Source organism: Mya arenaria, chromosome 16 (assembly GCF_026914265.1).
Source record: "Mya arenaria isolate MELC-2E11 chromosome 16, ASM2691426v1".
NCBI classification, from domain to species: Eukaryota; Metazoa; Mollusca; class Bivalvia; order Myida; family Myidae; genus Mya; species Mya arenaria.
The window spans coordinates 27,820,439-27,832,973 of NC_069137.1; the positions used below are offsets into that span (position 1 = coordinate 27,820,439).

A 12,535-nucleotide genomic window follows, 5' to 3' on the forward strand; every position below is an offset into this window, starting at 1 on the left:
GATTTGTTTTGATTTTTTGTAAACTGGGCTCAATCCTAAACATGCCATCATTATTATTTGTTAATTTGTACAAATTAAATGACGAATAAAGCAAAAAACAACAACACGACAATGATATAAACATTAAGGAACTCCTTTTCTAAAAGAAAAATGGGCTGACAAAATGTAAAATCCCTTAATTTCATATAACTTTCTTTCAGCGTTAAAAAGCATCTTTATATAGTGGTGTTTAAAATCACGGTAAGGCGATCCAAGGGCGAACTTAATTAACCGAAAAGTAATTTACCATTGACAAGTAAAAGGATCACTTATCATAAACGGTGGTCCATCGAAACATAAATGTGTCATTTGATGCGTAAAAATTGCTGGCCGATCAGGTGGCCGCTCAATGCGATAATTTGGCCGCACAAATCGTTGTAAAAAGACATAAAGCATACAAAAATAGTTTGGCAATTGATGATAAAATGTTTATAACCAATCTGATGGATTTTGATACAGACAGAATGAGTGTTTTTCTTGAATACTGTTAAATTTATCTAGCTAAACCTTCATTTTCAATCAAACTTAAAATTAATCATTAACTCAAGTACACACTCGATATTTGATTGATTGATTGATTGACAAATTATGTATTGATCCACTGACATAAAAGTCAATGATTGATTGATTTATTGACAGGTTTTTGAAATATTGATATATTCATTCAATAGTTGATGGTTAAATAAGTCATTCATTCGTTTTTCCGTTCGTTCGTTCGTTCGTTCGTTAGTTCGTTTGTTTTTTCGTTCTTTCTTTCTTTCATTCGCTCGCTCGCTCGCTCGCTTCATTTATGCATGTTGCATTAAATCTATTAAACAAGTATTTCATATTTGTAGTTGGTATGGTTCAGCTACATTGTGTTTTTTTCGAAACCAAACATATAATGAAAATATGCTCGTCAAATAAAACGAAGAATAGACATTTTGTCAAATGTTTGAAACGATATAAAACCATTTATGCAACCATACAATTTGAAAGTTAACCTTAGTCGCCCATCTAAACAAACAAAAGATAAATCTGATATTAGACACAGATAATATGTCCGCTTTGTTTACTTTCGTGGGCTGAATTCACGTTGTCAGATAGTTTTTAACTATATCGAATGTGGTTTTGACTAAAAACTCATCCAGACATGTGAATAACATTTATTGTAAAGCCAGTCTCTATTTTGGTAAACAGAATGCAATTTGACTTGGTTAATATCTTAAATAAATTATATGTTGCACAATGGTACACTGGATCCGAGAGAATGGTACGCAGTGTGCATACGAATTGTTTGCCAGTTAATGAAATGGTACGCAGTATAGTGAATGATGGTACGCAGAACGCATTCCGTGTTGCACACAGTAAGCATGGGCTTTGTCCTGTATATAAAATTAATGGTACGCAGAATATTGAACGATGGTATCGTCACGCATTTCGAATTTGCACGCAGTAAGTTAGGGTGTTGTCCTGTATATAAAATAGTTGATACGCAGTATGGTGAATGACAACCGTATGTAAAATGAACGGTACGCAGTAAAGTCAATAATGGTACGCAAAACGCATTTCTAACATTTCGGACAACTATAACACTAGACCGCTCTCACCCTGGTTGGGCACTGACCCACCTACACACACACACACACACACAACCTCTTGGTTGAGGGGCGGACAACTATAACACTTGACCGCTCTTGACACTGGTGGGGCACTGACCCCCCCCCCCCCCAACCACTACCACAACCTTTTAGGTAAGGGGCGAACACCTTTACCAATTGACCGCTCTCACCCTCTTAAGACACTAAACCTCTTGGGTGAAATGTGAACATATTGACCACAAGACAACACTCAACCTTAGACCACTCTCACCCGCGATATACTTAATGATGGTACGCAGAATTACAAGTTACATTTGGCTGATTGTTAAGAACTTTGTTATAATTAACAGTTTAATTCATGAGATCGGTGTTTACTTTTAAACGTGAATTTTGTGATAATGTACTGAAATATTTAAAATCAAAAGGGTACTGACCAATAATTGTCTATAATATTGCAAGAAATGCTGCAAATCACACGAATGTCAATTAAACTTCCTGAGAAGTAAAGACTTGAAAGTTTACAAAGATTATGTTAAAGGTCTAGTTTAAGGAATGTTTGGCATGATAATCCCCTGCTGTGCATCTCTTGCTTATTGCACTGGTGGCATCGTAGGGGCCAATTGGCTCAGGATCATTTAGGGTCAATTTCTATAATTAAACATCCAAAACTGCATAGCAGGATACTCAGATCGAAGATCTGATAAAAGGGATCAAGGCAAGTAGATTAGGATCAATAAACAGAGGCTGTGTACTGTACATAGTTTGGGGGTGGGGGTCACTTGTATAAAGCTTAAACAGAGGCTGTGTACTGTACATAGTTTGGGGGTGGGGGTCACTTGTAGAAAGCTTAAACAGAGGCTGTGTACTGTACATAGTTTGGGGGTGGGGGTCACTTGTAGAAAGCTTAAACAGAGGCTGTGTACTGTACATAGTTTGGGGGTGGGGGTCACTTGTAGAAAGCTTAAACAGAGGCTGTGTACTGTACATAGTTTGGGACTGGGGGTCACTTGTAGAAAGCTTAAACAGAGGCTGTGTACTGTACATAGTTTGGGGGTGGGGGTCACTTGTAGAAAGCTTAAACAGAGGCTGTGTACTGTACATAGTTTGGGGGTGGGGGTCACTTGTAGAAAGCTTAAACAGAGGCTGTGTACTGTACATAGTTTGGGGGTGGGGGTCACTTGTAGAAAGCTTAAACAGAGGCTGTGTACTGTACATAGTTTGGGGGTGGGGGTCACTTGTAGAAAGCTTAAACAGAGGCTGTGTACTGTACATAGTTTGGGGGTGGGGGTCACTTGTAGAAAGCTTAAACAGAGGCTGTGTACTGTACATAGTTTGGGGGTGGGGGTCACTTGTAGAAAGCTTAAACAGAGGCTGTGTACTGTACATAGTTTGGGGGTGGGGGTCACTTGTAGAAAGCTTAAACAGAGGCTGTGTACTGTACATAGTTTGGGGGTGGGGGTCACTTGTAGAAAGCATAAACTGTTAAATTTGAACAAAGGTCGGAACAATCTGTCCATTGTTGTCTATAAATATGCAGAAGCTGTCGCGTATTTGGAAGCTGGGTTGTTCAAATCCAATATTGTTGATATGAATAATTTATTTAAATTCTGAAACATTATCTGTAGACAGCTCCATCAGCGAATGGTGGAAATAAAAACAACGGAATTGAATTGAATTGCATTATCAAATATTAATTATTTAAGGATTTACATAGCTTTATAAACGAAGTGGTTGATTCACAAGTTTTAAGCAAAACTAGTTACGATTTTCCCTTAAAGGGACTGGACACCAGATGGTCCCAAAATCGGCGAATACAGTTTTTCCTCTGAACAAGCCTAAAACATCAATAGGAGCGGGCATGGGTCCGATAATACATTATTTTAAATTATTAAAATAATATTTTTATCGCTGTCTCAGATGAGTATACCCGTTTAAAAATAGCGCATACTGGTTTCCCAGTTAATAGTGTATATATATATATAGCATGTGAAGGTCCAGTGATTAGTACATATGCCAACGCTGTGTTTGAATTACTAGGATTTATGTGGCAGACAAACCCAGTAAATATTGCATAACAAAAATATGAAATATTCAAAAGATATGCTTACATGTGTCGTAAGCGATGAGATACATCAGTTAAGTATGATTCAATGCGTTGATCACAACGATATAAATTTTATGTAAATTTGTGACAATTTTATATTTTTTTCTTGCCATTGGACCATCTGGTGTCTAGTCCCTTTAACGTAGTTTGCACATACGATAGCGTACTAGGGTATAATACTTCTATTACAAGATAAGTGTTAAGTTTCTTTATCAGTTTGACCTAGACACGTCATGAAACTGAATATACTGCGTTTTGTCTGTCATTTTGATTATAGCATAAAGCTTTCATTTAAATATTTCAATCACTTAAGTAATAATATAATATAGATTCCTATCAGTAGAAATTCCTGAAGAACGCTCATTCACGTTCGCAAAATATTAACTTTTCAATAACTCCGCTCTAGTTTAAAAACCACATCGATTTTATTTAAAAGTCATCTTTATGCGGGTTTTTTTTTCTTGTGGGCGTGAAAGGTGGGTTTTCGAGAGTTTATCGAAGTAAGCTTTCTGGTTAAAAAGAAACACATAATAAACAGGATTTCAATCGGTCAATCGACCAACCAACCAACCAACCAATCAATCAATCAATCAATCAATCAATCAATCAATCAATCAATCAATCAATCAATCAATCAATCAATCAATCAATCAATCAATCAATCAATCAATCAATCAATCAATCAATCAATCAATCAATCAATCAAAATATATCAATCAATCAACCAACGTACCAATCAACGTACCAATCAAACAAATCAATCTTACAAGCAATCAATCAGTCAGTTAATCAATAGATTCCATGAAGACGGCATTTTTAATATTAAAAAAATATATTCAATAATCAAAGTCATTAATGTATTAAGACACGGAAACTACTTACAAAAGCATGTCTGAGTTTTTAAAATCCAACGGGTAAACCTGAAATAAAAAATATTGATATTAATAATATTTCTTAGAAAGAAGTTTGCTTCATACTTCATCACAAATCTATAATAATAATTTAGAAATCTTCATCTTTATGAATTTACTTAAGATAAAACCTCAATACAAACGATGACACAATTATGCCAATGATGATGATGACAGAGATGACGACGACAACGATGATGATGATGATGATGATGATGATGACGATGCTAATAATGTCCCAACTATTGCGCACAAGTTTAGATGCAGAATTAATTCAAATTGTATGTTTTCCTCCCATGAAATTTGGTCGACTCACACTTTACCTGATGTATCTCTCAGAAAAACAATCACATACGAATTAGAAATGAAATGTTAATAACACTTTTTGGTAAGCCTTATTCGTAACGTTTTGGGCTTCGACCAAAGATTTAAAGGGACATTGTTCAACAGAAAGAAGCCTTAATTTAATTAAGCATTCAAATACCTCACGTAGACGATACCATTAGAATTTGTTTTATTTCTTATGTCGACTGTTGGTAAATTGATGTTTTTAGACATATGAAGCAATGTCATGTTCTAAATGTCATGGTCAAATGCTATGGTCTAAATGTCAAAGTATAAATGTCATAGTCTAAATGACATGGTCAATATCATGGTTTAAATATCATGGTCTAAATGCCATTGTCTAAATGTCATGGTATTTTTGTCATGGTATTTATGTCATGGTATTTATGTCATGGTATAAATGTCATGGTATATATGTCATGGTTTGAATGTCATGGTCTAAATGACATGCTATAAATGCCATGGTATGCATGTCATGCTATAAATGTCATGCTATACATGTCATGGTAGAAATGTCATGGTCTAAATGTCATGGCCTAAATGCCATGGTCTAAATGTCGTGGTTTGAATGTCATGATATACATGTCATGGTCAAATGTCAAGGTCTAAATGTCATGGTCTAAATGTAATGGTCTAAATGTCGTGGTTTGAATGTCATGGTATACATGTCATGGTCAAATGTCAAGGTCTAAATGTCATGGTCTAAATGTCATGGTCTAAATGTAATGGTATAATCGTCATGAAATGAACGTCATGGTATCAATGTGATGGTATAACTGTTAGGTATAATTGAGGTTATAACCCCCACGTTGAAACCGTCCATATGCAGCCGAGGCTGATTTCGTAGATGGCAGAGGAGACCCGAATGTTTTTGGGCACGTATAAAATGCGAAATTATTAGTTTTCTTCATTCTTGACTGAGCCTTTGAGCAGTAAACGTTGAATAAGGAGAATATCAAACTCATAATGACTTAAATTGTTGGTTCATATGGTGTTTTACCAGCGGATGCAAAGTCTTATTCAGAAAAGCAGTTAGACCCTGGCAGTTGATGGTTGAGCTAGTGGAGGTTAATGTTGGTATATTTCAAAAGTTTTAAAGATATATAGATGGTGGTTACAGTGAGACGATATCATTTAAACGCACCTCTATTCATATCCTAGGAAAAGGTGGTGCTAAAGTAGAAAGTGCTGCAGACGGTATTTTATGTGATAGTAATGACTGGGCTGCTTGTTGTATTCCTTAAAATAAAGTCTACACTCGATATGTCGAAGTCTGTTATCTCGGTGATCTGGTTACGTCGAACTTTTTTCAAATGTTTTTGGTTAATTAGACGTGTTTTGTAATCCGGTAATGTCGAATGTTCTTTATCTCGAAGGATTTCCCGTGGTCCCAACGACTTCGATATATTGAGTTTTGACCAAAATACAAATGCCGCACGTACTCCAACTCATTTGTGTGAATATATGTCTATAGCTATTGTTAAGATTCAGAGACATGGTTGTCATATGCACGATTTAATTACAAGTCGTGATGAGATTCAGAGATGGTAGGATATTCACGCATTCGAACCCCGCTGGCTCGAACTCGCTTGGCTCGAATTCCTCGTTGGCTCGAACTCGCTTGGCTCGAATTCCTCGTTGGCTCGAACTGGATGTAAAAGATCGATGTTTTATACTGAATGTAAACATTTCCGCTTGGCTCGCAATTTTCGAGGCTCGAGGTATTTTCGCCGGTTCCCGGGAGTTCGAGCCAACGGGGTATGACTGTATTATATTGCCTGATAAAAATCTGTTGTTGAGGCTATGGAACATTATAGCAATTGGTAGTAGGGGTATGTTTGAGGTCAACATAGCATTTAGGAAAATAAAACTTTTGTTTCTTTTGTGATGGACTGTTGCCTAGACTTTAACTACCATTGCCTAATGAACAAATTAACAGTACAAACAATGAACTAGAAAAAATATACTTTAGACTAAGAGCTTTTGACGTATGAAATGAACTAATCTACGCTAACACGTGGCATACCGGTAAAGAGATGGACTTAAATACACATTTGGATTCTGGCTGTATACCTTTGGGCGTATTTGCTAATAGGCTTGCCTGTAATAAGATTTCTCTCAACTTGGCTAAAAAACTTTCAGATTCTTTCTCGGGTATTCAGCCCAACATGTAAAGCAAGCTATCAAGACATTTTATTTGTTCAACAGAGGTTTATTTACCGCCTCGGTGGTAGAGTGTTCGCTTCGGGCTCGGATGGTCGGGGGTTCAAGCCTCGGCCCCGTCAAACTGAAGTACGTTAGCATATGTTACTAGTAGCTTACTTGACTAGCGTTTCGCATTAAAAGGTAAGTAAAATGGTGTACTAAGTACTGGTTCAACCAAGGAAAGTTGTATCCCGTGTAGCGGTGTTTTTTCACCGCTCTTCGCAAAGAGCTAGGGTATCGCACCCGGTATCTCACTCTGTTTCTTTAAGTTTTCCAATGTCTGGATTTGACTGCGAATTGCTGTTCCTACTTTCTCGTGTCATAACGTATTCAAACTTATTTTTAATGTTAAGGTAATTTTCGTACACAAAAATAAACTGATATTTTTGTTTAAAGAAAAATAGTGTCCCTTTAATTTGTTCATATTCCAGATTGTGTTATAACACAATGACTATTCAGTTTATTGCATTATATATTTTAAACTCATACTAACACCTAGATTATCAATCATTCTGATATACTAATACGATTTGTCAATTTCGTTTTTAATCTGGGATTAATTGATTGTGATTCAGATTGCTAATCTACAATGACACGACAAAATTTGATTGTAAAATTACGCTTTATCAGTTATAATATAACATTATTAACACTAAATTGATGTTAGAAAGGGTATACAATGACTGAATTGTAGATATTCTGAACATTGAAACGAAACTCTGATAACAGAACTCTGACATAATTTTTTATGCCCATTGCAAATTTTAAAATGTTTGTCATTGAAAAGTATCGTCACAAAAATCCTATACAAAATGATACTCCTTGCCTCTTGGCTACTTTCAAAAAAGATTTTCAATGTTTCTGGCCAACTTTCAAAGGTGATTTTCAACGCTCTTGCTCACTTTCGAAAGAGATTTTTAACGCTCTTGCCTACTTTAAGAGGAGATTTTCAACACTCTTGCCTACTTTCAAAGGAAATTTACAACGCTCTTGCCTACTTTCAAAGGTGATTTACAACGCTCTTGCCTTCTTTCAAAGGTGATTTTCTTTGCCTCTTGTCCATTTTCATAACGCTTATATTAAAACGAAACTTTCATAAAAGTGTGTCCAAAATATTTTTTTCATGAAAACAAAATTCGACATTGTTTGTCCAAATCTATTCGCGAATATATCTATATATAATTGCTTACTTTATGTTTTCTTATCTTATTATTTAATATTTTATTGATTTTAAAAGTGCTATTAAAACGTACATTTTATCACTAAATGTTATCTTCAATGTTGGCTAAGTAAACACTATATGTCAGCCCTATGTCTATGAGGTTTAATAAATTGTTCAAGTGATCCATCTATAATCATAAACACATAAATTGAAACGTTTTGGACACACGAATTTGAAAATCTAAGCAAATGATCTGAAAGCCTGTATTTCAACTGAACATCAAACGAGGTTTACATTTGAAGGGCAATGAAATATAAGGTCAACCCATATTGATTTTATCTCAAGCGTCAACAACCAATTGAACAAAATCTTAAAGATCTACTGTAAAGGTACGAAAAAAATCTACATTAATATATAAACACATATTTGGTACTATGTTATCTTATGTAAGCACATGCAAATGTTTTGATTGGTTAATATATATACTGGGATAAATATTGACCAAACAACAACAAGTTGGCTAACTTTGACCAATACTCGGCACCCCAGCGTATCATAACCTATATGATACCCTGGGCAAATTGGCTAGGGACAATTCGTAAATCTTGAATATTCATAATCATTTTCCGACCAATGAAAAAGCCAATAACAAAATGGAAAGGATCTCCTTTGTGAAGAGCTATCGGCATATTATACAATATCCTGCCTAAACCGATATTTAAGTCGTGATCTCATTGGATTATTTCAAACCGAGATTACATCCGTCACTTCTCGGCCATTTCCATAGCACATGAGGTGTGTCTCATACGACCAATCAAGCGGCCTTATTTCACCTCATTCATTTTTCATCAGTACGAGATTTTTACAGCTGATTTGCACAGGGTATATCATATATGTTATGATACGCTGGGGTACCGAGGATGACTTTAATCAAACCTAAGAATAAACCAGCTTTCGCCATTGGTTACTGGTTCAAAATTTATAACCTACATCGAAGCAAAATAAAGCGCTGAAAGCGTTAAAGCTGCACTCTCAAGGATTGAACGTTTTGACAACTTTTTTTATTTGTTTGTCTTCGAACGAGCCAATTTATGCAAGAATGCACGGAAACCAGTCATATAAGACAAACATTAGATCGCAGATTTTTATATTTAAGTTCAAAAATTGATGTTTTATGCATATATTTTTAAACCGTTAGTAACGGTTTAAGCCATAAAACATTAATTTTCGAACAGAAATATGAAAATCTGCGATCTGATCTTTTGTCAGCAGTTTTGTATCATTGGTTTGCAGATATTCACGCAAAAACATGCTCATTCCAAGACAAACAATAAAAAAGTTGTAAAAACGGTAAGTCTGTGAGAGGGCAGCTTTAAAAGGCTGATGGCGCGGCAAGCCGATTTTTTTAACAATTCTGTACACAGGCAATAAAAATAGATTCTTTCATGCTTTACGATGAAATATGGGGTTTTAACAGTGAAATAACAAAAGTGAAAATATCAATTTGATATTTTCACTGCAAAATAAGGAGTGAAAATATCAATTTTCAGAACTACTTTTAAAATCCTTTGTTGTTACATATACTTGCCTTGGTCAAAACAGAACACTGGACTTCAGTAAATTATGTCAAAAAAGGTTAAAAAAATAAAGAAATATTTTATAAATTTAAATAAATATATAATTGGAAATTAACAACTTACCGTTTATTACCGGTTATCCCGTTTATCAAACATTTTACTGATCTTTGAAGCTGAATGTTCGAACATTTGCTTTCATTCCAAACAAATTACAGACAGAAACAACTGTTCGAACATAAATAAAATTTTATAGCATCGATCAAATGTATTTTGAACTGTTAACCGTTGTAGTACGTAAAATGAGCTTCCTGGAGAATTCACACAGCAATTTACAGATAGATCCGATATTTTTTACCCCACCCACATCACAAAATGTGTCAACAAACTAGCGTGGCATTTACTCTTTATCTGGTCTATGACAGTAAGATGACTGTATATTAACTTACTTTAAAAACACGCGTATATGCAGTCTTAAAACTAAGAAGAATGGTTATTATCCAATGAGTATCCACATTTGTTTTGCTAACACATTCGACCTTCCAATTTTTCATTCTATAAATAGCGTGAAAATATGTTTTTCTATGACACTCGTGAAATAAAATACGATCTTACACTGAAATAAACAAATATCCTCTATATCTTATTGTTTTTAGAGTGCCCCCGAATTGTACCAGATAAGTGTTTGTCATAACATAAGAATAGGTAATGTTGATTGATGAATTTGTATTACAATTAGTTATTTACGTATCAATAACTGGTAAACCTATACGTACTAGGATATATGAAAATTTCTTTCATCTCACAAGTGTTTTGCTAGAGTTAAGTTTATTTAATAAAACCCGATTTTACTGAGGACGTTATGACTATTTGAAATAGGTAAAATAAGGCAGGCCAAAACAGTCAACAGTCAACCCGTTTCGATTTTCCGCGTAATTGTCTATTATCACCTATTGCAATCTTATGAACATATTTGAATAAAGTATTCTTTTAATTCGCACTATTTTAGACCGCATCACACCATACATCCAATATATTAACCTCGGCGCATTAATTATTTCAACATGTCATGTCAAAAAGTAGATCTTATGATACCTGATTACGATTCGCGCTACTAAAGAATGTAGGCATGTGGTCTACAGCCTACAAAACATACAAATGTCGAGAGAAAAAAGGTATTTCATGGGTCTCTTCGCAAAAGCTACACCGACAAAACTATATACTTACAGGTTAATAACGTATTGAAGCTGTATAAGTTTGTGGTTTTTAGAATTCGTCTTAACTTGTGTTGATGTCATATCAGGTTCATACATGTATTTTAGTTGGCTATAAGTTGAGTTTTCATAACTTTTGGCTTTGAATAACATACCGCTCGAGATGTCGCTACACGTTTAATGATTTTCATTCGCTCATTGAAATAATTCTTGGATTTCTTTTGAACATTTTTGAACAAAAACACAATATGAAACAAATGAATTTCTATATACGCAGCTGCAGCAACAACAGCAGCAGCAACAACAACAACAACAACAACAGCAAAAGCAGCAGCAGCAGCAGCAACATTAACATCAGAAGCACCAAGGTTACGAAGAATGATTACTATTTTGATAAAGACATAAACAACGATAAGTCATTACCTACGATAGTTTGCGTAACTCCAACGTCATCGTTATGACGTCATCTGTATGACCTCGGTAGTAAAGAATAATGCCACATCAAGCGTTTGTTCTTCACACGTACAATGTCGATTGAAACGAGTCTTGATACCTTAAATTAGCTAAATCTTGTATATATTACACATAACTATCAGAATATGTTCCGTTCAGTTTCGGTATTTTCCGTTTGATTATACGAACCAAATATTCTAAAGCACGGTCGTTCTCCCACAATCGTTAACACTCAGCAGTCCCCGACAAACTCCAGATACTCTCAAAAGTTTCCGTGGGACTTTTTAAACACATTCAAGTTTAATAATTATCCTCCAATGCTAATAATGCCGGTATTAACTAATGCAATTGTGCACATCTAAATATTTTACAATACACTAACCCAAGCAGATATTCATAATTGATAACCATACTGTATTTCGACACATATTGAATATCAGCTCATTCTTTTAAATGCATGTGCATATGTAGTTTAGACAGAGTTGATTATGCAACATGATATTGGGAACTTTAGTACTTATAAATATATAAACGTATGTTCTATTTGGATAACAAAATCTATTCTACTTTATGAAATGGAGTCTATAGGCCTCTTTTATTTTATTATACAATACTTACTATTCAAGTTATTGACCTATCATCGTGGTTGGGAGAAAAGCATTCTAAATTAACCAGTAGGATTTTCAATGAATTTAAAATAGGCCTTCAGGTAGCTAAGGCCATTCCAATTTGATTTATTTTAAGTTTCTTGGCCTGGTCTTCAGAAATTGTTAAAATCCTTATTAGTATGCAATGAACTATGCTTTCCTTGTTATTGAATATTTAAATTACTATTATTAACTAATCACTCAATATATTTATCAGACACGGGGTATGTTTCATTTTCGCGATTTATGGACCAATATGCAAAGGAGCTTTATTGTTAATTTTGCTATCTAATAATAACAA

At 34.7% G+C, this 12,535-nt stretch overlaps 1 protein-coding gene across 2 annotated transcripts in view; it reads right to left on the bottom strand.

Moving 5' to 3' along the window:
* Positions 1-11,970, bottom strand: part of LOC128221041 (UPF0394 inner membrane protein YeeE-like) — a 57,553-nt gene extending 45,583 nt beyond the window's left edge. Inside the window, exons 1-2 of one of the 2 annotated variants that reach the window (XM_052929448.1) lie at positions 11,562-11,970; positions 4,606-4,643 (exon numbers count right to left, since the gene is read on the bottom strand). The gene's annotated coding sequence lies outside the window, so the exon portion shown is untranslated. Of the gene's footprint in view, positions 1-4,605; positions 4,644-11,557 lie in introns of both variants that reach the window. The other variant, XM_052929447.1, reaches the window with a different exon arrangement.
* Positions 11,971-12,535: the final 565 nt, after the last annotated feature.